The 26322-nt window shown below is 42.3% G+C and overlaps 1 protein-coding gene and 1 pseudogene across 5 annotated transcripts in view; one reads left to right on the forward strand and one right to left on the reverse strand.

Annotated features, from left to right (window-relative positions):
* Nucleotides 1-26322, forward strand: part of PLEKHG7 (pleckstrin homology and RhoGEF domain containing G7) — a 96854-nt gene that overhangs the window by 2406 nt on the left and 68126 nt on the right. For 2 of the 5 annotated variants that reach the window (XM_045002179.1, XM_045002184.1), the window contains exon 2: nt 14801-14879. The exons of the other annotated variants lie outside the window; for them this stretch is intronic. The gene's annotated coding sequence lies outside the window, so the exon portion shown is untranslated. The remainder of the gene's footprint in view (nt 1-14800; nt 14880-26322) is intronic. 5 annotated transcript variants of the gene reach the window in all.
* On the reverse strand, nt 1221-25344 carry LOC123343307 (annotated as a pseudogene).

The following is a 26322-nucleotide window of genomic DNA, read 5'->3' on the forward strand; positions in this document are numbered from 1 at the left end:
CCTAGCCACTGGGCCATCCTTTCTATCTATGAGATGTGTTGTGTGCCATTCCCGTCCCTCCCTATTGCTGCCAGCTTTGCCTCCCCCTGGTTCCCTTCCCTGATCCACAGACACACACTCCTGTCCAAACCAGCTTCAGACTGAGAACCAGCCTTGAGTAGGTGGGTTAGTTGGGAGTGGGGAGGATTTATGGCAGTGGGATTCTTTATATAGACTTACTCCACTTCCGTGCTGTGGAAAACCCTCCCTAGTCCCAGGGTTCAGGAACCCCAGTGAGCCCACTACAAATCCCTTAAAACAGCTGATTCCCAGGTTTCTTCTATCTGGGAACTAACCACAGTATTAAGGGTTAAAAAGACTATTGTAGTAATAATGCTATTAGCCATTTATATAGCACCTTTCCGTATCCAAAAGAAACTTACAGGCTGTATATACAGGAATCATTTCTTATACCAGTGGAAAGTAGCCATTGCTAGGATGAAAGGCAGCAGCTGGTTTTTGTCCCATACAGCACAAGGCAACTGTTTAGGACAAGCTGCAAAGCAAAATATTGTATCCAGTTGCAACCATAGGGTAACTTTTCTGGACTGTATCAGGCCGCTTCCCTGTAAGAACATGTACTGGAAAGGAGCAAACAAATTTGTTCCCTCTGGCTTGGAGTGTTAACCACCTATATTTTCCTCTCCGGCTGTTCCTCTTCCATTCTCACCTGGTGTCTGCTCTCCCTGTGAATGTAGGATAACTTCCTCCTCATGCCTGGGCAAAATCACTGCTTGTCCCTCTCAGAGGAGTCTCCCCTCTTGGCATCCTTCTCCCCTCTTTTTGGACTCATTTTTGTTCTGCTGCCCTCCCAGTATCTGCATGCCACACTTGTGCCACACACTTTTGGGAAGGCTTAACAGTCCACCGGAAAAGGTGGGTCTAGACTGCATGGTTGACAGTCGGCCAAAGAGAAACGTACCATCAGTAAACTGACAGAGAAATATAGTGATTAGGAATATTAAATCTGCTTCATTATTAGGGGGACAAATCCCAAAATCACAGCTGCATCTCTACAAATCGCACTTGCAGCCTCAGTTTGAGATCACCTTTCTCTGAAGCATCTAGTACTGGCCTCTGTCTGAGACAGGACACCATTGATCTTATCTGGTGTTACATTTCCTGTTACTCAGTGTTCTTTATCCTGGTTTCTTATAAAATAGCAGATTAACTTTTAGTTGTCACAACTTCTTCACAGAGTAAATCTTGGCTATATTCAAGATTTTCTCAGCCTTTTCCTGCCTGTTATAGTTCTCTTTGCAGCAAGTTAAGATGACAGAAGATTTTGCCTTTTCTTGCATGGCAAATTTGTTCTCCTTAGGCAGCTGTGTGAGCACCTTCTCACCTCCAACACATATACGCTTCAGACTCCACTTCTTTGAAGTTCTGCTGTTTAGAGAATAATTATGGAAACAGCATGCAAGTTCCATAACCTAGAACTGATTGGCTGAACACCACCCCAACACCAGCAACCTTATCTCAGGCCCGTGGACCCCAGCTGCTTTTAGAGTAGGTTACACGTGAGGGCAGAATAGGAGCTTTCACCAGCTCCTGAATTTTCTTAAACATTAAAAAAAAAAACTAGTCCAGCCTGATTTGGAGTCATTCCAGGGACCAGTGAGTTTAATACACATTCTGCATGTACACATGCATGCACAGTGCATCCTTACAGGCACTCTCAAGAAGCTTGACAAAAAAAAATCTACTATGCCTGCTAATGATATGATTTCCAAATGGTCGTAAGTTGGTAATATAAAAACCAATTTCCACCCCAAAAAGGCTGTACCTTGCTCATCACTGAGGATTATTTACATACTAAATTGCAACTATCAATCTTTAACCTTTTTAGAATGGGAAAAGTGTATTTTCCACCCCACTCTTCTCTTAGTGGCTGAACCATTTTTTTCTGAAACTTTCCAACAGCAATTATCTTTGGGCAGAAAACATAAATGGGGGAATAGACAGCAGAATGGTCATCTCTATGCCAGGGTTCTAGGAAGCAAAAAGTCATACGGATCCTGAAAACACTGGGTTTGTTTAGTCTGGAGAAGAGAACATTGAGGGGGGACATGATACAAGTTTGAGTACATAATAAAGGTTGTTACAAGGAGGAGGGTGAAAAATTGTTCTCCTTAACCTCTGAACACTGGACAAGAAGCAATGGGCTTAAATTGCAGCAAGGGAGGTTTAGGTTGGACATTAGGAAAAACTTTCTAACTGTGAGGATGGTTAAGCACTGGATCAAATTGCCTAGGGAAGTTGTGGAATCTCTGTCATTGGAGGTTTTTAAGAATGAGTTAGACAAACACCTGTCAGAATGGTCAAATTATTATGCAGTCCTGCTTTGAGTGCAGGAGAGTAGACTAGATGACCTTCCAGTCGTATACTTCTGTGAGTCTATCTATCCACATGTCCTGTGACAATACTGTCAATGCTGTTTTGGCCTCTGCCTCCTGTGGTTGTTCTGATTTATAGAGTGCTGCTCATATTTATCTTTTATGCATCCAGATGCTTCAGAAATGGATGCACTATAAGTTATCTAAATAAATAAATGTATGCAGTGGCATCAGAGAAAAGAGCACTAGAAGAAGAGAACAAAGGATACATCGGCTATAGATGTCCTTTGAGCAGCACTTCAGAAAAGGACCTCAAAATTCACCATACCTACCACTCTTTTCTTCTAATGCTATTCTTTTCTGCATCACTTTGCAGGGAATTAGATAAAAGAGCTCTACTTCTTGGAGTCAATAAGAGGACCAGTTCTTTCTTACTGCCATCCTTAATGGTGTAACTATTACATCATTTCTACACCATGTGTCACCATCACAGCCTAATTACAATTTCTAAAACAAAAGGTCTATCTTAAAAGTTTCCATTCTGTTACCAGACTTGGAGCCTTCAAAAGTTGGTACAAGAATTCTCTCTTCCTGACCTTTGATGCTGATTTATGATTGCAAGTGTTTTCTTTATTATATGCACAGTAGAGGGACTATGAAATCATTGGATCCAGTTCAAAAATGGATAATTTATTATATCATTAATAGTACTACAGTGGTGCCTGTAACCCATTCGAGTTTAGGACCCCTTTGTTGTACTGTATCTCTCAACAGTGGTGATAAAAAAGTAAATCAGTTTATTCATGTCTGAATATCAATGACATCATTGCAGAATTTTTGGAAACCTTTACAATCCATTGCTAATTTCGAGCACTCAGCAGCTGACCTTCTAGTGATCTGCCACACATCATCCATCCATCTCCTTTCTGGTTGTCCCCATCACCATTCCTTCCATAATAACTTTCCCAAGGCTATTTCCATCTCAGTGCCTGATGCGTCTGTGGATTTCTGACATCAGGGTCTGCTTTTTGTCAATAATATTCCTAACATAGTCATTCTTTTTTTTTTCTGTCCAGGAGATATGCAAGAGTCTTCATGAGCGCCACATTTCAAAAGCTTTGATTTTCTTCTCAGCAGCAAAACTTCCTATAATTCACATCCATAAATTGTTATTTAAAAAAAAGGCTTTTCACCAATTGCACCTGTGTACATTTTGAGATGCCACATTGTTTCCACACTTTCTTAAGGGAGGCCATAACTGAGCGAGTCATTCCTAGTTGTCTTCAGATTTCTTTGGAACAGCCTCCTTGGTTGGATATATATGATTCCAGATAATTCAATTAGTCTTCTATCGCTATGGCTTGCCCATTAATCGTGATGTCCACTTGCCTCCTGTTTTAGTTAGTCGTTTCAATGTACATGCATTTTGTTTTTGTCACATTCAGGAATAGTCCATATTCCATAGTAATTGTTTTACAGACTCCAACACACATTGCATTGCCTTGGTGGTTGTAGCAAAGAGTGTCATGTTACCAGCATATATGAGCTTGGTAAAGAGGTGTCCACTAATGCCAATCCAAGCTCCTTCCAATTTGTCAAAACCTTCCAAGGCTTATCTCATAATAAATTCTATGTATGTGTTAAAGAGACAAAATACACCCTTGTCCCACACACTGCCAAGTGTAAAACCCCTCACAGTCACTTATTGCTGTTCCTCCAAAGATGGTCATATTGGATGATATCAAATGTTTTTGAGTAGTTAATGAAGCACATGATCAATGGGTGATTGTTCTGTCTACATATTTCAGTGATGTGACAGATTTGCATGTCTGCTACAGCCCTCTCTGAAACCAGCTTGTTGTCATGGTAGCTCTGTTTCCAGCCTTCATTTCATGTGATTCTGAATTATGTAGAGCAGAACTTTGCTCGTGTGCAATATCAGGGAGATAGTATGATAGTTACTATAATCCGTTGTCTCCTCCTCCTTTGGAAAGGGCAGAAAAATTCCCATTGTCCAGTCCTCCAGCCAATTTCTAGTCGTCCATACATCATTACAAATTTTCCACATAAGATCAGTACTGCATGCATTAATCACTTTAAACTGTTTGGAGGCATATTATCTACCCCAGTGCTTCCCCAGGTTTCATCTTCATAACAGCAGGCCCCCCTTCCTCTCACAGAATTGATAGCTCCAGCTTCATACTCTCTTTTCTGTTGTCTTGTATTATGAGTGGCAGTGGTGAGACTTTCAGATTGGCACAGTAATCTCTCCATCTGCATTTAATATGATCACCTTCAGTTAGGACTCTGCCATCATGATCTTTTATTGCGTTTCATCATGGAGAAAACCTTTTGGTAAGAAGTCTGGCCACCGTAAACATACCTTCTGTATTATTACTCTTTATACTTCTCAAGTTGCATACATTTTGCCATTATATAGTCGTTCTTCTCATCTACTCTGGCTTTCAATTTGTCTGCTCAGTCCATTATAGACTTTTCTATGTTTTTTCTATCTCCAAACCATCCTCTTTCACTCTGAGTCATTTTTCCACCAGCTCAAACACCTTCTCAGTTAACCATGGTGCAATCCAAGATTGACTTTTCAAAATGTGTGCTTTGGCAGTTTCGAGCATAGTCGTTTTCATTTTACTCCAAAGTTCATTTGACTTGTTTTCTTCTCTCACCTAAGCCAAGTCTCAAACCTAACCTGGACAGCAGTTATGTAATTTTTGTTGATTCTGGACAAGTCCAAACACAATGGACCTGTTGAATATTGTATCTTTTAAAATTTTAATTTTATGTTTGAGGGTAACAGCTGATAGTCTGACCCACAGTCTGCATTTGGGAAAGTCTTTGTCCATTGGACACTCGATCTACAGCTTTGCTGTATCATTACACCATCAATTTGGTTCTTTGTCATACCATAAGGTGACCTCCACCTGCATAAATGACCAGGATGGTGGGTGAAGACAGTGTTTGTAATGACCAGATGATTAGAGCAGCAGAATTCAACTAAGCACATTCCTCTCTCATTTTGTGAACCCAGACCATTGTTTCCTATTACTTCTTTATGAGAGCTTACAGCTCCAACTTTTGCACTCAAGGCCCCAAAAACAAGGGTTATAGCTTTACTTGGTGTTTTAGTGAGTGTCTCTTCAAGTTGTTCATAAAACTCTTCAATTGTGTGGTCATCAACTGCTGTTGTAGAGGCACAAACTGTATGATTGATGTATTGACTGGCTTTGCTTGAAGGCAAATTGTAATGATTCTGTCATTGTTTGGATTATATCCAACCACCCATTTTTGATGTCTCCTTGGATAAGATAAATGTGACCCCGTTTTCTCTCCCTTTCTTGGATTCTGAATAGTATGCTGTGTACCCATCCAACATCCTGTAATGACCCCTACCAATCCAATACAGCTCTGATATTCTCCATATTTATATCTTACATCTTTCCAATCCATGTTTCTATTCCGGTGAATCATTTCTGAAGGTTTGGGTCATTCTTTTCCTTGGTGCAAGCATCAGGCACTATACTTCCTGAAGAATAGTTTTTCTGGGAGAAAGTACAGAGGGTAGTTTCCTGTTGCCTTCCCTCTGGTTTGTGGCTGCTGTTGGCTAAATCATGATGTAACTCTTTCACTTTTCAATGGCATTTCCTTCATCGAAGGTCTCCCTACCCTCCTCAGGTGCTCATCTGTCAGAAGGCATTGGCACTTCCTGAGGTTTGCAAAGTTACTTAACTACCGTTCAGTATCATCAGGTGTTGTCCAATTGCAGGTGGTGTCATCTATTGCCATTATGTTAGCAGGCTACAAAGCCTGAACTGGACTGTGACAGTGGTGATAGACAATATTAGTAAGATGGGCTGCACTCAAGGCTTGGGAAGCAGAGTGTCATGGGGGCTCAGCATGTCAAGCGGGGGGTTGCCCCCATTTGCCCAGTGCAGGGTTGACACATCCTGTCACACAGTTCTTGAGATTCCCTGTTGTGTGAAACAATCATGATCAAGGGGCTCAGGACCGCTGGTGGGACAGAGCAAACAAGCTGTCCGTCACCCCTGCACTTCCTGGCTGAGGCAACCAAAAAGCAGTTGGGGCGCTGACTCTCTGGGAAGGGCAGAGGAAACAAACAGTCTTTAGCCCCTGGGGTGGGGAGAGCAAACAATCAGTTTGTAGCCCCTGGGCACAGCAAAGCAAACACTCAGTCTATATCAGGAGTCCCCGGTAGCCAGGCCTAGTGGCAAGTGCAGGGCCCCAAAAACCAGTAGACTCCCTATTAAGGGTTCGAGCATCGGCTCCTAACTCATTCCCAGGGTCACTTCCTACCATAAAGCCCATCTCTGGCATCTCCTCAACTGCAGCGGCTTGGCGTCCCCATCAGTCTCTGCGGTCAGCTGGTCGGCTGCAGCGTCGTCCAGGTTCAAGATCCCAACAGCCAGGAGAGTCAACAATTCCTCTGCAGGACCCTGCAACCAGAGACGACTCCTTGCTGATAATGAGGGAGCACAATGTAAAGGGGGACACGTGACCGTCCCACACGTTGCCTCTGGAAGGTACCTTCCACCTCAGCTCCCTGGCCAGGGCAGCCAATCCAACTGGTTCCTGGGAGACTGGGGCCACAGGAGCAGGGAGCATATGCCTCTGGGATGGGCCCAGTCCTGGCCCAGGGAGATTCACAGCACCAGTGTCTCCCCAGAGCTCCCACAGCCTCGTGGACGATTCCCTGAGCCTTTTCCAATTCTGCCTCTCTCAGGCTTTCACTCGACCACCCTTCTGGGTAAACCCTACCTTCAGGATCTGGATCCCCAGAGTTTCTGCTCTGCCCCTGGGTTTCCTCCTTTCCCTCTCTAATGCCCAGAGAGTGACTGCAGACTTCCTCACACCGCCCTTTTCTTCTGTCATCTTCCTGGCTTTATACTAGCCCCTCTTGTTCTTTCTCAGCTGGGCTCCATCTTCAGTCAGGGGTTACTTACGCCACCTAATTCCCCTCAGGTGTGGCCCGTTCGTTAATTGGTCCCGTCTCAGCCTCATTAACCCTTTCTATGCTAATGTGGAGTGAACACCCCATCACAGCCACTATTCACAAAATTGAAACCAGACCATGTGTTACATCCTGGCTGATTAGCTGATGAAGCTTAATGTGAAAAAGCAGGCAAAAAGCTGAGGTTTTCTATTTTGAAGCAGTGCACACACATCTGTCAAGATCTGTTTATTTCAACACTGCGGTAAACCATATCTGGACATTGCGAATTGAGGAACAAGTTACACTTACTTTGTTTGTTTTTGTTAACTAGATGATTTCAATGCAAGACTCTTTTGTTGTCGAATTTTGGAAGCTATTAACTTTGATACAGGACAATAGATAGTCAAAAATGGCTAATAATTAGGATGCACTATTTGGTTTTTAAATATTTGGCATTCTCCTGTCTATAAAAGTGTATAACTAACTCCTGTTATGAAACTATCCAGTATTCATATAGGATTTTCTGAAGCACTGAGCAAACATTAGTTTATGAATTCACAAGACCCAAATAGAAAATAATTCTTATCTTCCTCATCTCATTTTAACTCAGGCAGAAAAGTTGCCTGACTTGCCCAAGGCCACATGATAAATAAGTGACAGAGATGGGCATAAGAAACATAATGTATGATCTTAGCTTACGTTCCCATGCTCTGTCCCTTGGACCCTCTATTAATAGCTGTTTTTAGGGCTTTCATCGGGCCACTAAGGACTGTTACACCAGGATTGAATAAGGGTTTTATGCAGCTAAGCGACTGGGGGGGGCATGGCCTTGGCCAGAAGTGGCGGGGCCTTGGCCAAAAGAGGCATGAAAGGGGGCTAGCCTTCCCAAGGGGAAGCTTCACCAGCCACCCATGACCTGGACCTAATAAAAAGGATGCCTGAGTTCAGTTATGGAAGACACTCCCAGGGAGAAAGGGGCTCACAAAGACAGGAGCTGTCCCAGAAAGAAAGTGCTCCCAGCGAAGGGACAGGAGCAGTCCAGGAGAACATACTGGGTGTAGGACCTGCCAGGGAGTTACTAGGGATTTACTCAGTGAAGAGCAATGCACTGTCGGGGGAAGAGTTGCATCTAGCAGAACACCAAGCAGAGGCCTAAGCTCCAGCCAAGGAATTCAGCTTGAGAGTGTTCCATGGCCCAAGGGGCAAGGTATAAGACAGATTAACCCAGATGCGTAGGGTTTTCCGGTGGACTGACTGAAGGTCTCACTTATGTTTTGTGGTGTTCTTTTCTGTTAAATAAATGAGGCACACACCTCTCCAAGGAGAGAGTGCTCTTTAATACTTGAAGGCCTGCTTGGGCTTGCTTATATTCCAGGTGCAGGGAAATGAATGGAGGCAGGGCTCACCTGCAGCACCCCATCTGACTGGCAGGGGCACAGCCTGCACTGTAAAAATATGCAACCCTGAGAGTATGTGTGTTAGCATATACCCCTGGCCTGGATGGAGTCTCCCTGTTTTCAACAGGCCTCTGTACAGGCATAGAACCCTCGATTCACATATCTAATTACAGGGCTGTGGCCATAGTTAATTTCTTTCTCCTACTGCTTGTATGGGGCCTTTCGCATAGTAAAAGGGAAGAGAAAAACATGTGTCTATACAGGAAATGAAAAGGCACAACAATTGACAAAAGGACTTGGAGCCAGGAGTACTGCCTGAAATGACATTTAGTTCATGTTTTTAAAAATTGACTGGGGGTAACATTTTTAACAGGGCCTCAGTGTCTTAGGCTCCTAAGTCCCATTTTCAAAAGTGACTTAGGCACTTGGGCACATATTTTTAAAGGTATTTAGATACAGATAGGTGCCTAATGAGATTTACAATCTATATCTTTAGGCACCCAACTACCTTTAAAATTGGCCCTTATGGGCCTACAGCTCCTTGAAAATCAATGGGATTTGGTCTTCTCAGCACCTAAGTCACTTTTGAAAATGGAACCAGGCTTTTAAGATATTTAGGCATTTCTGAAAAAGTCATAAAGATTTCAAGTTAGTGGTGGCCCTTTACATGAGACTTAACTGCAAAAAGATTACTTCAGTAAGAACGTAACTCTACCATGTCGCAATGCCATGCAATAACTATATGGTTATGATTGGGACCATGAACCAAAAAATGCCAGAGTTGAAGAAATCTCATTTTTAAAGAGATTAATTTCTCACTTCTTCCCTCTCATGGTGTTACTACAGGTCAGAGGTAGATTTGCTCTGGTGCTTTAACTGTGCATTTACATACTGTAGCATATTTGGATTTCTCTTAAATTTAACCTTAATTTTGAATTCTTGGGTTTATAGTGCTTATTTTGGGAACAGTTGCTACATCTCTATGATATTTTTAACCCTTAAATTACTGATATGTACTCTCAACTTTAATTTCAGTTTCATGTAGGAATTTTTTTAACTATTACAAGCTTCATACATGAACATTAAATGAGAAATATCAAAGAGAATGCTAGCATGTGATATTTATAACAAATTGAAGACAGAATATCAGCCTTAAATTATTTGTGGGCATTTTAATTTTTAAGGACAAATTCAGCTGTAGGCACTGACATTCTGGAGCAGCACAAGCATCTGAAGCCTACTGGCCAGTTACATGAGGATTACAGCTACTTTGTGTCACTGGAGCAGTGCAAAGCAGCCAGTGTATATGGGTGAATCTGGCCTTTGTTTTGTTTACATGAAGTCACACTACTCTTAACAGTAATAGTTACGGCCAATCTGTGACTTCTGAGGGTCAACTAATATACCAATGAACACTTCCAACTTGCATATTGCCCACCTACATTCTTGACTCAACCAATAAAAATTTAGCACATAAATTAGCTAAGAAGATTTTATGACTGGTTGAGTTAGTTCTGATGTCACAATGGCCCCACTTCAGAGTGATCAGAGTTATTGACTTGTGTCTATTTGTTGGTCTTCAATCGTGACAAAGAGATACAAGAACTGTACTTACTATTTTTTTAATGTAGCCTACACACCAGATTTCTATGAGTTTTAAATATATGGAAAGTTTGAAGAGTTTTTATTATTCTGTTATTAACTGTGCCCGGGACAAAAAATGATCTTACCTAGGATTCTATACTTCTTAAAGGATCCATTGTAAAATCAATGTTAACTCAAACAGAATGACTTGTAAATTCTTAGAAAATTAATTTTCAACTCAAAGATTAAGGTGTATAAGATTGGCAAAAAAACCACTACATTCTTCATATATGTATCAAAGAAGTTAAATCACTGTTTTACATGCAAGACTCAATTTAACCTTAACTATGGAGCCACAACCAGTCCCTCCATAATATAAATTCCTTAAGACCCAGCATTTCAAGATACTGGTGCTAAGCCCCTCTCATTAAAGTTAATGAAAATTGATCAGCATCTTGAAATAGGTATTCTTCATCTTGCAGGAAGGGGCCAGTCACAGTTTGCACCACCAATATATGTACCATTCAGTACCCATGCATTATTCAAAATGATAGCCATATTACAACAGATAGATAGACATACTTCAGTCTGGTTTTCAAATATCTTCAGTCTGGACACTAAATTTTCATACACAAACACTCTCCAAAAGTGCACACCAAACAGGAAGCTGGGTTTCTAACTACCTGCTTTGCCCTCACAAAATGTCCATCTACATGTGGCAACTGCAAGACCCAGATTAGGACCCATTGTGATCATTTTGCTCTTTGGTTAATGTACCCGATTTGTGTTGTAACGTTCACTCTCTAGCCACTTACAAAGCAAAATTATCAGAATAAAGTAGCTAGAGAATCTTAACGGGCTGTAGCGGGGGGCGGTCACCCCGCTCCAGCTCTGAAGGGGTTAAAACAGCCCTGGGAAAGGGCTGCCCTCGGGAGCCAATAGGGCAGGCTGATTGGGAAGGCAGCCACAGCTGCGACCATGCCCAATTAGGATACAGCTGACACTATAAAAAGGCTGTGAGCCAGAAGCTGGGGCAGTCTCTCTAGTAGTGGAGAGAGAAGGACCTAGCTGCCTGGGAGCAGGGGAGCAGAGGTAGAGGCTGAGCAGTGCTGGGGAAAGGCAAGAGGGGCTGGAGAGCTCCAGCCTGGCAACTTCTCAGGCTGCAGGCCTTGTGCAAGGCCTAAAGAAGGTACTGGGGCTACAGAGGTGCAGTCTGGGGTTAGGCAGAGGCAGCTGGTCCAAACCCCTTTGCCAGTGATGAGTGGCCATGACAGACTGCAGTTTGCCCCAGTGAACGGGGGCTAGATAATGACTGGCAGTAGCCACTGAGGCAAGGTGGGTGAGAGGGTTGGGGGTTCCCCTGGGAGGGGAGACCCAGAGCGTGCCAGGGTACTGCTGGGGCAGAACCCTGAAGTAAAGCAGCAGGTGAGCCACCGGCCAGCAGAGGGCACTCCAAGCTGGAATCAAGCTAATTCCCAGGGCAGCCAGCAGGAGGCACCATGCCAGTGAGTCTCGCTTCGCTACATGGGCAAAGAATGAGATGGGGGGAAAAGGGAAGGTTTTAATTTTTAGGATGAAATTCTGGCCCCACTGAAATCATTGGCAAAATTCCCACTGACTTTGAAGCCTGGATTTCACCTTAATTTTTCAAAAATTTCTTGGGTCAATGGCACTTAGATGCATTTCCACAACTGTACTTATTATAAAGCAGTTGTTTTTTTATTCACCAAGAGTGATTTAAATTACCATCTTTGGCAGGAAATATTTATGTTTCTCTCTGCCTCCCCCATCTGAGGGGCAGGATTTTTTCTCTCTCCCTTTCCCTGGAGGGCTGCTGTATGCATTTTCCAACAGCTGTCATCACCCTTCTTATGCAGTATATCTTTCCCCTCAAGTAGCTGATATATGAATAGCCTTTACACAGACATTTTTGAAGCTATGGTATTTATTGTTATTCTTTTTAAGGGTAATGGGAATGGTGATAAATTATTTGATTCTCGGTATCCTAAGACAGCATTTTAAAATAATTCAGAGCTTCAGGCAGAACAAGGATGAATATCTATAATAGCTCTTGATTTAAGTCTCTACTAGAGCATTCATTCTGAATTGTTTTTAAGTTGTAGCGTGACAAACGGCGATAAAAAAGAATTGTCTGATTTGACTGAGCCAAACTAAGCAATGGTAATATTTAAAATAAACGGCTAAAGTAACTACTTCTATCAACCAGAAGACAGATATAGGTGGGATGCAAAATTGCATAGAGAGCTAAAACTTTAAAATGTTTTGGGCCAAATCCTGCCACCCTTACTCATATTGAGTAGTAACTTACGATACAAGTGGACCACTGAGTCGACAATGGGGCTCTACAAAGGCACAAGCACTCACCTACATAGGGTGACCAGATGTCCCGATTTTATAGGGACGGTCCCAATTTTGGGGTCTTTTTCTGATATAGGCTGCTATTACCCCCCCCCACCCCGTCCCAATTTTTCACATTTGCTGTCTGGTCACCCTACACCTACACACTATCAGTTACAGAACTGGAGCCTTAAGTGGGACTTATTTGTGCCTGGCCTTGTGCTAGCCCTCTGCACAGCATGTTTTTCACTCTTAGTCTATGTCTACATTATGACCTGGGGCATGTGATTTGCCCTGCTCATGTACACACACTCATGTTAGCTCTCGTTGAGCTAGCATGAGTATGAACAACAGTGTAGCTGCAGTTGTAGCAGCGAAGACACTAGCACAAATAGGCCTGAAATCTGTAGATATGAACTCAGCACAGCTCAGCTATGCCTCCATGCTACCCTGGCTACACTGCTATGTATACTCATGCTTACTCAATGAGAGCTAGCAAAAGTATGTGTACATGAGTGAGGGAATCACACCCCTAGCTCCTAAGGTAGACCCAGCCTAAGTGAGGACTGATTAACACATCGGATTCAAGTACCCCCATTGACTCCTATATCTTTCAGCAAAGGAATAGGGCTCCTTGGGGAGAGTGATGTGTGTGTGAGAGCAGGAGTGTGTATGAGATACAGAGATTATTTAATAACTGTAGTAGTATTACTGCCCCATTGTAATAAACCACTTAACCTCTTTATAAAAAGATGAGTTACCATTATCTTTATATCATTAGCACCAAACAACAAGGCCACCCTTCAGTTCAAGCCTCCGTGTTCGTAACGTTTAAGTGACCGATGTTTAGTGTGTTACCTGCTTGTTGAAGAAAAGGCATCTGATTGGGCTGCAAACAAGACTGGCCTTACCAAAATGCATTGGAACTTTGCAGCTAGAGGTGAAATGTTATATGCTGGATCAATGACAACAACAAAGCTAGAGTATGGCAACCAGCGGATCAGAAAAGCTATCGCCATAGTGAGTGCCATCACCACAGCTTGGAACTCTCTCAACTTCTGGATACCCAATGTAAGATTCCTTAAATTGGCCTAAGTGTCAAGATGTATTGAGCTCCCATCCTCTGAAAATTAGGCACTTATAAGGTGTCTCAAGCTGGGCACCCCCAAAATTGAGACATCTAAAAATACTTGTTACATTTAAAATCTTGACCTACTATAAATACCCTTAAAATTTCTTCTAGTTTCACTGCAGGATATTAAGTAGGGAGCAATGTCAGAGGGGCAGGAATCCCTGTGAATTAGTTAGTGAGAGGGACAGCCTAACAAACAAAATATGATTAATTTGTCATTACTGGTGAGGACAAAATAATTCTCAGAAGGAGTGATGCTCGTATCTTTCCTGCTGAGGCTGGTGACCTCATTTATTATTATTTCTAATGTGCCTGACTACTAACAGCCGTATTATTTGTGTATTACAGTAGCAACTAGTGCCCCCATCTAATATCAGGACCCTGCTGCATCAGACACTTCAATGTTACTGCAGCCTGTCCCTTCTCTGAAGAGTTTACAGTCTGAATAGACAAGAAAAATACAGCATGGAAGAAACAAAGCGTTCTTATCCCCACTGTACAAATGAGGGACTGAAGCACAGACAGGTTAAGTAACAAGGGCAGTGTTACACAGAAAATGCACAGCAGCACCAAGAACTGAATGCAGATGGCAATGCAAATCCTTAACCACAAGACCTTCCTTCCTCTCTTGAATACCCTGGTTCTGATCTTAGAAGTGCTCTACATCTAGCCCTGTATAAACAAAATTTAAATACCAGGAGTAGACTGCTGGCTCCCTTGAAATCAATAGGAGTTTTTTCCATTCACTTCAGTGGGACCAGGATTTCACCCAAGAATTCTTATTCCCTCAAGTTTCAGGCACAATGCCATTTTTGCCGTTTTAAACAGCTTTCCTATATTTTAAGCAGTGTGTTATTGTAGTTGGAAATTGTAGGAAATACTTTCACAAATAAGCAATGAATTTTGAAAATGCATTATTTTGTGTGTAGTGTGAGTGTTATGTGATCTTGGCAGCTTCAGTACATTTGCTTTTCTTTTATGGCAACAGAAATGCTGCTGGCGTACTGCAGATGGCATCGTCTGCTGACTATAAAAGTTATTCATCAGAAGTGCCATAAACAAAGCTTGTGAGTCTCAGCCAACCTTTCAAAGTTGGTAGAATATTTTTATTTTAGTTACAACTCCATCTCTTTTCTGCTTCATTCAGTTCGAAGTTGTGTTTATGTTCAGCTTAAAATAAGTGCTTAACTATAGTACTGACCCCACACTTGCATGTCTGAATTTCTTTTAGTGTAAATACTTTGTTACAATGTTGCTGTTCCTATTTGTTTGTCAAAAAAAACAACAAAAAACCACCACACATTTAAATTCTTTTTATTCCAGTACTGAAGCTTCCTATTACTATTTTGACAAATCTGTTGATGGCTATTTTAAATATATTTTTTTCTTTAGTGGAAATGTGAAGTTTTTCTTTTTCTTTTTAAATCAGGTTTGTGCCCTTTTTTGCTTCTTTATGATGTATAAGGAGGACCTTTTTATTTTAAGATTTTTTTCTGCTTGTTTTTAACCTAAAAATATCACCAATGTCAACTCTGATGTTCCCTAATTTTGCTGAAGAGGAGCATTAGAGTATGTGTATTATGAGGTCTTACACCTTAATTGAAGGTGCAGGGAGGTTGACTCTTTAATAAATGGCAATGTTTTTCCAAAGTGATTGTTTTTAGTGCCTATTTAACTCCAAACAAAATCAAAGTGTTTTAAAGAGTCTAATTAAGGCCTGGTCTACACTACGGCATTAGATCGACATATGCCGCGTTAGGTCACATTTATAATGTGCGTGGCTACACTACCAAGCCCTTTCCACCGACCTAAAGGGCTTGTAAAATTGATGCCTGTACTCCACCTCAGCAAGAGGAGTAGTGCTAGAATTGACCTTCCAGGGTCGAATTAAGGATAGCGTAGACACAATGCTGTGTCATTCGACAGGTTTGGCCTCCGGCGGGTGTCCCAGAGTGCTCCAATGTGACCGCTCTGGATAGCACTTTCAACTCCACTGCACTTCAGCCAGGTACACAGAAAAAGCCCCGGGAACTTTTGAATTTCATTTCCTGTTTGATCAGCATGGAGAGCTCACCAGCATAGCTGACCATGCCTGCCCAGGGCCACAAACGCACTCCAGTGTGGAGCATAAAGGAGACCCTGGATCTGATTGCTGTGTGGGGAGAAGAGTCTGTGCAGGCAGAACTCCAAACTAGCAGAAGAAACACTGACATCTATGCCAAAATCGTACAGAGTATGGGGGACAAAGGCTACACCAGGCACACACAGCAGTGCCGTGTGAAAATAAAGGAGCTCAGGCAAGCATACCGGAGGACAAGGGAGGCGAACAGTCGCTCTGGTTCTGAGCCACAGACATGCCACTTCTATGAGCAGCTGCATGCGATTCTAGGCGGGGACCCCACCAGTACCCCCAACACTGCCCGTGGATACCTCCCAGGGGCCCCAGGCGGCCACAGGCAACAACAAGGAGGGCATGGTAGATGAGGAAGAGGAGGAGGAGGAGAATGCACAGCAGACAAGTGAAGGATCTATTCTCCCTGACAGCCAGGACCTTTTCCTAACTCTGGAGCCTATCCCCTCCCAGGACCAACTGTTGCGGGACTGTGATGGTGGGGAAGGCACCTCTGGTGAGTGCACACTTGTAATAACACTAAAGGGGTTAAATTCAATTGTGGTTAATGTTTAATCTGAGCTAAACAATTGGGATACAGTGGCGACCAGTCCAGCTATGCAAAGGGTGCTTCTTGGAAAAGCCTATTTATGTACCAAGAGTTTCCCCACCAAAAAATGTACCCAGGTGTGCCCTGACACCGCCTACCCTTTCTTGTGTGCTCACCATGCCTGCCTGCAAACTGAAATCTGCTGCCCAGCGCTCTGCCATGTGTTGTACCTTACTGGTAGGCGCTTCTTTTAAAAGACAAATGTGGCCATGTACCTCAGGGAATGTATTTACTGCTGTGAAGTGTTTCATTCATTGCAATAGTTAACCTTCTGCTTCCAACAATGTATGTTTTTCCTTGCAACTGCCACCTTGTCTGTGGGTACTTCCTCCACACCAGCACAAAGGCTGTCCCAGATTAGAAGGCGAAAAAAGCGGAGAAGGGAAGACATGTTCTGTGATATGATGCGTTCCTCCGGGACTGACAGGGCCCAGCTGAAAGCATGGAGGCTTACACTGTCAGAGAGCATGCACACTGACCAAGAGGGCAGGAAAGCATGCAGGGAACAAGAGTGTAACACGCAAGAGATGTTGTGGATTATGGGGGCGCAAACAGACATGTTGAGGCATCAGGTTGATGTGCAGGAAAGGCAGCTAGACCTTAGAGTCCCGCTGCACCCAATGCTGAACAGCTGCCCCCCTCACCAAGTTCCATATCCTCCTCTCCCAGCCATCGTAGAATGCGGGTGGAAGGGAGAAGGAGAAGCTCCATTATCCCTTGAACTCAACTCCAGGGGATGGTTCATGGAGCAGAAGGCTCTCATTCCCACACCTCTGATTGCTAGGCAGTGAAATTGGGGGCAACGAGTGCCTGAGCAGTGCAGCATGTAAAGTGCCTCCTTACCTCCTCTCTGCCTTCCACACACGACAAGAGGTGAACTCTGTGGATGAACCTCTGAACTCTGGGGCTGCACTGACCAAGGAGAGCAACTGCGAGTGGGATACAGAAAAGGGACGGGCACATTAAAGGGACTTTTGGGTTGCTGGACTTGAGATCCTGAGGGGAAAAGGACACTGACCAACTTACTTGGGGGTGGGTCTTTTGCTCATGGTTTGTGTTTATAGGCCCTAATTGCAGTGTTTTCCCAAATTAATGCGGAGTTAATTCCCTCCATTTATTAAAAGATTTTGCTACACTCAGACTCGTGCTTGTGAGAGGGGAAGTAAATCCTCTTAGAGGTGCCCAGGGAGTGATGTGTAATTGTCCCAGGTCACTGGGTGAGGGCTCGAGCTGGTTTTGTGTTGTATTGTTGAAACCCCTAGACACTGAACCCGGCCCTTGTTGCTGTTGGCTCCACCTGGCAGAAGGGTTACATAAGCTACGTGTCCTTGCCCCTTCCCTGCTATGTTATCAGGCCCTTAGACCCGGGTTATCTTTGCTATTCATTGCTGTCTCTGTTCAGTGTTTGTTAGCATAATAAAAATGCATGAATTGAGGACAAGAGGCTCTTTATTCACTGTGCATGCTGTGGTTGGTGGGGGTTTACTTTACAGGGCAGTACATGCAAAAAAATGGGGCAGCTTGGTAAGGAAAAAAAACACAGCTCTCACATCAGTGTTGGATCATTCATGAAACTTGTTTTCAAAGCCTCTCGGAGATGCAGTGCGCCTCAATGTGCTCTTCTTATTGTCCTGGTGTCTGGCTGCTCAAAATGGGCTGCGAGGAAATCTGCCTCAACCCCCCCCACTCCACCAGAAACTTTTCCCCCTTCCTTTCACAGATATTATGGAGCACACAGCAAGCAGCAACAACAGTGGGACTATTGCTTTTGCTGAGATCTAACCTAGTGAGTAAACTGTGCAGCGCCCCTTTAAATGTCCAAAGGCACAGTCCACCACCATTCTGCACTTGTTCAGCCTATGGTTGAACTGCTCCTTCCTGCTGTCCAGGCTGCCTGTGTTCAGCTTCATGAGCCATGAGAGCAAGGGGTAGGCTGGGTCTCCAAGGATAACTATTGGCATTTCAACATCACCAACGGTAATTTTCCGGTCTGGGAAGAAAGTTCCTTCTTGCAGATTTCTGAACCTAAATATGCGTGCCTCATGAATCTTTCCTGACCATCCCACGTTGATGTCAGTGAAACAGCCCTTGTGATCCACTAGCACTTGCAACACCATTGAGAAGTACCCCTTGCAGTTTATGTGCTCTTTAGCAAGGTGGTCTGTTGCCAAGATAGGGATGTGTGTTCCATCTATCACCCCACCACAGTTAGGGAACCTCAGCGCAGCAAAGCCATCCACTATGTCCTGCACGTTTCCCAAAGTCACTACCCTTCTTAGCAGAAGTGAATTGATTGCCCTGGTCTCTTGGATCACAGCAGCCCCCACTGTAGATTTGCCCACTCCAAACTGATTCCCAACTGACCGGTAGCAATCTGGCATTACAAGCTTCCACAGGGCTATTGCCACTCACTTCTCAACTGTCAAAGCAGGTCTCATTTTGGTATTTATGCACTTCAGGGCTGGGGAAAGCAATTTGCAAAGTTCCATGAAAGTGGCCTTATGCATTCAAAAGTTATGCAGCCACTGCTCCTCATCCTGTACCTGCATCACAATGCAGTCCCACCAATCTGTGCTTGTTTCGCAGGCCCAGAAGCAGCGGTCCACCATGTCAACAAGCCCGGCTGCCGCCACCAGCATGTGTGAATTGCTCTATTCCATGGCTTCCAGCACAGCTATTTGTGTGGCATCACATTGTTCTGCGTGGCGGCTCCTGGCTAGGCTCTGTAAATACCGCAGGACGATGCATGAGGTGTTTGCGATGCTCACAACAACTGTGCACAGCTGAGCATAGGGAGGGGACAAGTGCATCATGGGAGGCTGACGATATGTACCCAAAACAATTTGTGGAAATGTTTTGTCCTATCAGGCATTGGGATCCTAACCCAGAATTCCAATCGGCAGCAGGAACTGTGAGATAGCTGCCCCCAGTGCATCACTCCCTGAGTCAATGCTAGCCATGGTAGTGAGGATGCACTCCGCCAACGGAATGTGCATAGTGGGGATATGCAGTGTCGACTTTGTAAAATTGGAGGCTAAATATTGACTTAAATAAATTTGACCTAATTTCTTAGTGTAGACAGATTCCCTTCCCCTCTGGGTTTGCTCAGCTTTTGGTCTCTGGGATCTTATGATGCCGTAATTTCACTTCTTAGCTGCCATAAAGTATTCCTTGATACACAAGATCTCAATTTCTAAAGTAAAACAAAAATCTGATTTTTTTGTGTGGTCTTAACAAGACCATTTCAGGTCCAGTTTGTACATCACAAAAAAAGCACCAAGGTCATTTTCAAATATTCTTTTTCTATTAGTGAATCTACACATCGAATGCAGATTAGGTGATTTAAATCCAGGGTCACCCACTTCCATAGCAATACTTGTGTTGAGGAACCCGGGGCTTCTGTGAGAGGGAAACGCCACAAGCATCCCCTTAGACTGTATTAACTTTTCACAAGCTGAAATATTATAAAATGGCCTGTTCTCATGAGATTTGCAGCTTGTTTTCCCGATCAAAGAGATTCAGATAAGCTAGAAATAAAGTGAAATATGGAAAGAATTGTACAACAAAATAAATAGAGCTAGTCAAAAATGCAGAATATACTTTGCAAAAAAAAAATCTAAAACCAAACATAATACACACACACATTTTTTCTTGAAAACCTTTCATCAAATTTTCAAAAAACAATCTAAATTTTGAAAATATTTCACCAGACCTAAAAATAATCAATCATTTCAAGGAGTCAAAATCAAGGCATGTTTACGCTGTATGTTAAGAATGCCTGTACAGAAAGAGCAAGGTACTGAACAGGTACTATAAACCATCAGCAAAAGCATAAATTGAAGCCTATCTGTAATGAACTGAAGGCATTGTCCTAAGAAAAGCCAGTGATTAGTATAGGAACAATGAAGCAGGCTATGAAATAGACAATCTGGAATCTACAGTTGCTCCAGGATCTTTCTTCCCTGCTAATGGAGCAGGAGATTTGGACTCCTTCAGGAATACAAGCACTCCAGCCAAAGAGTGGTGACACTGGCCAGATGAGAGATGAAAACATGTAGCTGGTACCCTCTCTTTAGACTCAGCTTTAGAACTCCAGTAAATTAGCATACCACATTGTGTCTTTCATAGGCTAAGACAGGGACCAGAGAGAAACCACACTTGACAAATTACAAGAAATAATATGACCAACCATCAGATCAGAATGTTTAAAGGTTAATTCATACACCCACCTGCAAGTTTCATAGCAAGGCATTATTGAAAGATTGAAAGTATCTGGGGTAAAATCCTTGCCCCACTGAAGTCAATGGCAAAACTCCCATTAACTTCAATGAGGTCAGGATTTCATCCCTGGTGTATACTAATCTCTATCAATCACCAGAATTTAGCAATTTTTTTCCAAACAGACAATCTTATAAGTGTGAAAAAAGCCCATAAGAAATTATTAATCAAAATATGAGATTAAGACATCTGAAGAACATAAAACTGGCCATACTGGGTCAGACCAATAGTCTATTTAGCTCAATATTCTGTCTTCTGATGGTGTCCAATGCCAGAGGCTTTAGAGGGAATGGACAAAATGGCAATTATTGAATGGTCCATCCCCGGTGTCCAGTCTGAGTTTCTGACAGTCAGAGGCTTAGGGACACCCAAAGTATGGGGTTGTATCCCTGATCATCTTGGTTGATAGCCATTGATGGACCTATCCTCCATTAACTTATCTAATTCTTTTTTGAACCCCATTATAGTTTTGGCGTTGAAAACATCCCCTGGCAACAAGTCCCATAAGTTGACTGCTTTGTGTGAAGAAGTACTTAATTTTTGTTATTGTTGTTTTAAACCTGCTGCCTATTAATTTCATTGGCTGACCCATGGTCCAGATTAACACTTAGTCAGAACAATAGTATCATCTTGATTTTGCTTGATTTGTAGTTAAACAAGTGGCTAAAATATAATCTTCTTTAACAAACATCAGACATTCAGGTCTCCTGATCAAATATAGCACTTTTCACTTTACTTTCTGGTTCTTTGTGGGTTATTATTGTTGGTTTAGGGGTTTTGGTTGGTTGGTCTTTTCTTCCCTTTAGTGGAAAGGATAGATTTGTAGTAAAATTAATATTTTTTTGCTATTCTTCCTACTGTTTTAAGGAGCTATTATCCCTCCCGCTAAGTTTACCCACTATATTTAAAGGGGATATTTTGAAGCATGAATACATTAGATTTGTATTTAGTATTAATTTTTTAAATAAGTAAATAAAACTAACCAGTATTGACAATACAGGTTACCTTCTTTCACAGACAATAAGAGAGGGTGCCAGATATCCAACATGGGAATACATCAGCCCACATCACTATAGGTGTCCGTGGCTTTCCTCACCAAGTAATTTGTTTCTCGGCATTAGAAAAGCTGGCAGAATCTGTCCTTTGCAAATGGTTAATAGATTCAAAGTAAGAAAGCAAACATTAAGCAGTGTTATAACAAACCTACTTAGCACTATGTCATTCCATTCATTTACCTGTCTCGCTGTTTAGAAAATTATATTTTTGAGTTGTGAATTCATTTTTTTTTTAAGTTAACAGAAAATTAGCCCTGTAAAACTATTGCTAGGTTAATCCTTCTTTTGGACTTTTTAACCACAACCCAAGATAAATAGTTGTCTTTTTCTAAAAAGACATACAAAATTTAATGTATTAGAACTGAGGAGGATACATGTGTCACTTAGCTATTGCTTACCAAAGTAGTTGACAGCAAATCCTTGGAAACTGCAGAACTTTTGTCCCACGTAGAAATATCCACGGTAGTTTCTAGCTGTAACTGTAGTGGTGCCACACAGAAATATAATGAGATCTAAAAAGGAGAGATTAAGCATGAATATGTTGATAGGGTTTTTTAAGGTAACTGTAATCACTAACAAATTATTAAATATTGAAAACAGCATCGAGGAATATCAAGAATGCCAAAATGCTATCTAGGGGAAATGATGCGTCTCATTGTGATGCTCTCAGCTAGGTCATCTACAACAGTAGTATTATTCTGCATCTGCCCATAATGGAGAACTGGAGATTTTATTAGAACTGTTCACACAATAGATGGTTCATCTTCTATATGAACAAGGCCTTTGTACTTACATCATCACATACTGTGATGCTTCCCGGGGGACCCAGGGTTGTGAGGCACCTCACTACCACCTGCCCTTAGCATGAAGGAGCCTCAGCTGTGCCTGCCGGGTGTCAGCTCCCCAACTCTACATGCCATAGGTAACACAAGCACACCCCTCTAGGCCTATGCAGGCTCTGCTCTCTCTCTCTCTCTACAGCAGGGGTTCTCAAACTGGGGGTTGAGACCCCTCAGGGGGTCACAAGGTTATTACATGGGGGGTTGCGAGCTGTCAGCCTCCATTCCAAACCCCGCTTTGCCTCCAGCATTTATAATGGTGTTAAATATATTTAAAAGTGTTTTTCATTTACAAGGGGGGGTCACACACATAGAGGCTTGGTATATGAAAGGGGTCACCAGTACAAAAGTTTGAGAGCCACTGCTTTACAGGTTAGCGATAAGCAAACTCCAGCCCTTGAGCCCTCTGACTGTCCCCTGGATTGACCACCCCCACTTCCACTGGGCACTAGCAGCATACACAGATTTGTTGTTTCCAAAGAAGCAGTACATCCCAGCATACCAGTTCTGTCTCAGATCATTACTCAGCTTATCACACAGCACTTAGATATGTTTAAAGGAAAACAAGTAAAAGTTTATACAACAAAGTATAGAGATTATTAAAGTGATAGCAAGTAGAAGTATTGGAAACAAATGATTAGACATAAAATAAAATCCTAAAATGTATTCTAGAATCTAGAATTTCTTAACTAGCTACTTTCATGTTTTATAGAACAATGCTCACCCAAAGTCCTCCCAGCGTTTTACAGCCAGGCTTAGCTGTAATCTTCCATTCATGAGACAAGTCACTCTGTCAACTTGCCCTTCAGTGAAAGATCCAGGGTCTCTGTCTGCCCCCCTAGATATATAAGAACAATCCATTGTCCTTATTCATAAACAGGAAGCTCTCTGGCTGGTTGTTTTTTCCTTTCTACTTCTTACTTATTGATTTTGTTGTCTGTTAACCAGCATCTGGCTCACTATGCAAATAGGTATACCCTGGAAGGCGCACAATGCACAATGAACAGACAGAGAGATAAGCATCTGTAACCCCCTTCCTAAAAGTAACCTGTCTAAGACATGTCACCTCCTGGTTACCTGCCTTAAGAACATAATTTTCAGAATAGAACACAACTCCTTAAATATGATCCATACATACATACATTTCACAATGATTATGATGACAACTGGGCTACTGGCTCTTGGCAAAGACTTCACATGTCACTCTTTAGTGAATTATTATGCAGATATCCAACCCAGGGGATTCCTGTAACATCCTGGGCATCCCATGTGGCCTCTTCCAGCTGGCACTAAGGGGTCCCTGCATCATACATGGTGCTATGTTTTATATTTAAGAGTTAAACCACAGGATTAAATTTACAGCTGTCTTCTTTCACTTGCCTTTGTGGTATGTTCTTAAGTGCATTAACCAAATATCCTAATAAGATTACAGTCAATAAAATAGCTCTCTAATAGGCACTATGAGCACCAAAGATGAACTCAGAAGTCATCTGTATTGTAATAATTTCCAAGATGCTTTTCAGTTTGAGTCAAAGAGTGTGCTAAGAAAATTGTCACATGGCAGAGAGACAACTACTGTGTCAACTGTATCTTCACCTGACTTTTCATTTAAAAAAACAACATCCCTATTTCCCCCCCTAATATTTTCCTCTTAATCTAGCACTAAAGAAAACATGTTAATCTAACAACATGTAATCCTAGCAAATCTTGCATAACAGAGAGTATTTCCCTGCCAGCCTTGCTACGGTTCCTTCTGGAGCATTTATCTTTGCTTCCTTCAATGCAAAATACTATGCTAATCCAATGTTACCATTGAGAATGTAAATGCACAGGTGTCAAGAAGGTCAAAATGATGGTTCCTGGCTTAATGGTTACTTGACCACACTGCACATATGTCACTATATATGGTTGGGTAATACAAAATACTATAGCCAGTTCCTCAGCCAGTGTAAATCAGAGTAGCTCCATTGATTTCAGTGACTTCAGTTGACTATGCCAGTTGAGTGTAAACCCTTATATGTGCATAGGGAGGCTGTGTAACATTTCCAGTGGGAGCCATGACTTTAGAGTTCCAGATTTATGTATCTATCAGCCATAACATTGCATTAGTGTCATACTTTGTTTCAAAATTCAGTTTTCTGCTAACTTCAGAAACTTACACTTTGAGCATACTTCTCATTTTTCAGGTCCAAGTATTATAAACTTTGCACCCAAGTTTGCATCTCAAAACTTCACTGGTAAATACTATGGGACCAGGTGGGTTTATATCTCCATAGCAAAATCTGGGAATTGGAAAACAACGCAGAGATGAGGCTGAGTTAGCACTAACTACGAGACCAGCACTAATAACTACATCTGGCTACCAGTTAAAGAACTGCAACAAAACATGTTTCCCCTTTATCAGCATGATGTGGCATCTGTTTTAGAACAGAGGTAGCTTGCTGCATTTGACTAATTATTCTAAAAGTTACATCTTGTGACACTCAGATTCTGCTGCTCGAATAAACTTCATGAGAACAGACTTATTGAGGACAGTGTACAACTTCGCTTCCTTTGGTCGCTGCTTGACAACGAGTCGGTTTTATGGGCATATAGAGAAAGAGCAAAGTACATGTAGATAGTTAATGGCACTCCTGTCATTTTCATTACTAAGGTTATCATGCAAGTCACTGATGAGTGAATATAAGCATGTACCATTCTTTACAGCATATCCTGTGTTGGCAGGATTTACTTATCCAGTAAATCCATCCTTATGGATAAATTAATATCAAATTAAAGCAGTGTTGTCTTGTTCAGAGGTCTTTTAATTCCCATTGCTGCATGTTTCATTATGATGGCCAATGCAGAGCTGCCCAGCACGAAAGCCATCTGGTTGGGGATGAAATCCTAGCTCCTTTGAAGTCAATGTAAAAAAATCCCATTGACTTCAACAGGGTCAGGATTTCACCCTACATTTTTAACCAATGGACCATCACATGACTGTCTTCACAATGGCCCATATACAATATCCATAATGATGTGAACATGAGTCCATTCTTTTTAGGGCCTTATTCTTCTGCCAACAGATTTACCAAGCTGTGACATAGATGTTTATAAGATAAAATAAACACTGGACACAATGTCAGAAACAAAATATTTTAGCAATTTTGAGTTGGCATCTAGAAACCATCAGATTAAAGTGGCACCTGAGGATTGAGAGAACTCTGCCTTTGTAACACCCTATGGGACTGTTTCAATTCTGCAGAATGTCTTTCAGTCTCACGAATGCACCAGAGATGTAGTAAATATACCAGAGACGCAGTACCAATAGGGAGTAAATGATCTGACCCAAATTGTGAGACCTGAAGACATCCTCACGCTCTTAGATGACTTCATTTGTTTCCATAAAACATGGGAGGAATATCTGGTAGACGTGGACAGGATTCTAAAGCTTTTTAAGGAGTTAGGGTTTAAACTTGCACAAATGTCAGTTTGTGAGGAGTCGCATTACCTTCCTAGGAAAATGGGTTGGAGCCCCAGAAACTGAACATTATACCTCTGGAGGAGGTACAGAAGCTTGCAGGCCTCTGAGAATACTACAGGAGATTTTTTTTTTAAATATTCAGAGGGGGCAGCACC

This window comes from Mauremys mutica, chromosome 1 (genome assembly GCF_020497125.1).
Source record: "Mauremys mutica isolate MM-2020 ecotype Southern chromosome 1, ASM2049712v1, whole genome shotgun sequence".
Lineage (NCBI taxonomy): Eukaryota > Metazoa > Chordata > Testudines > Geoemydidae > Mauremys > Mauremys mutica.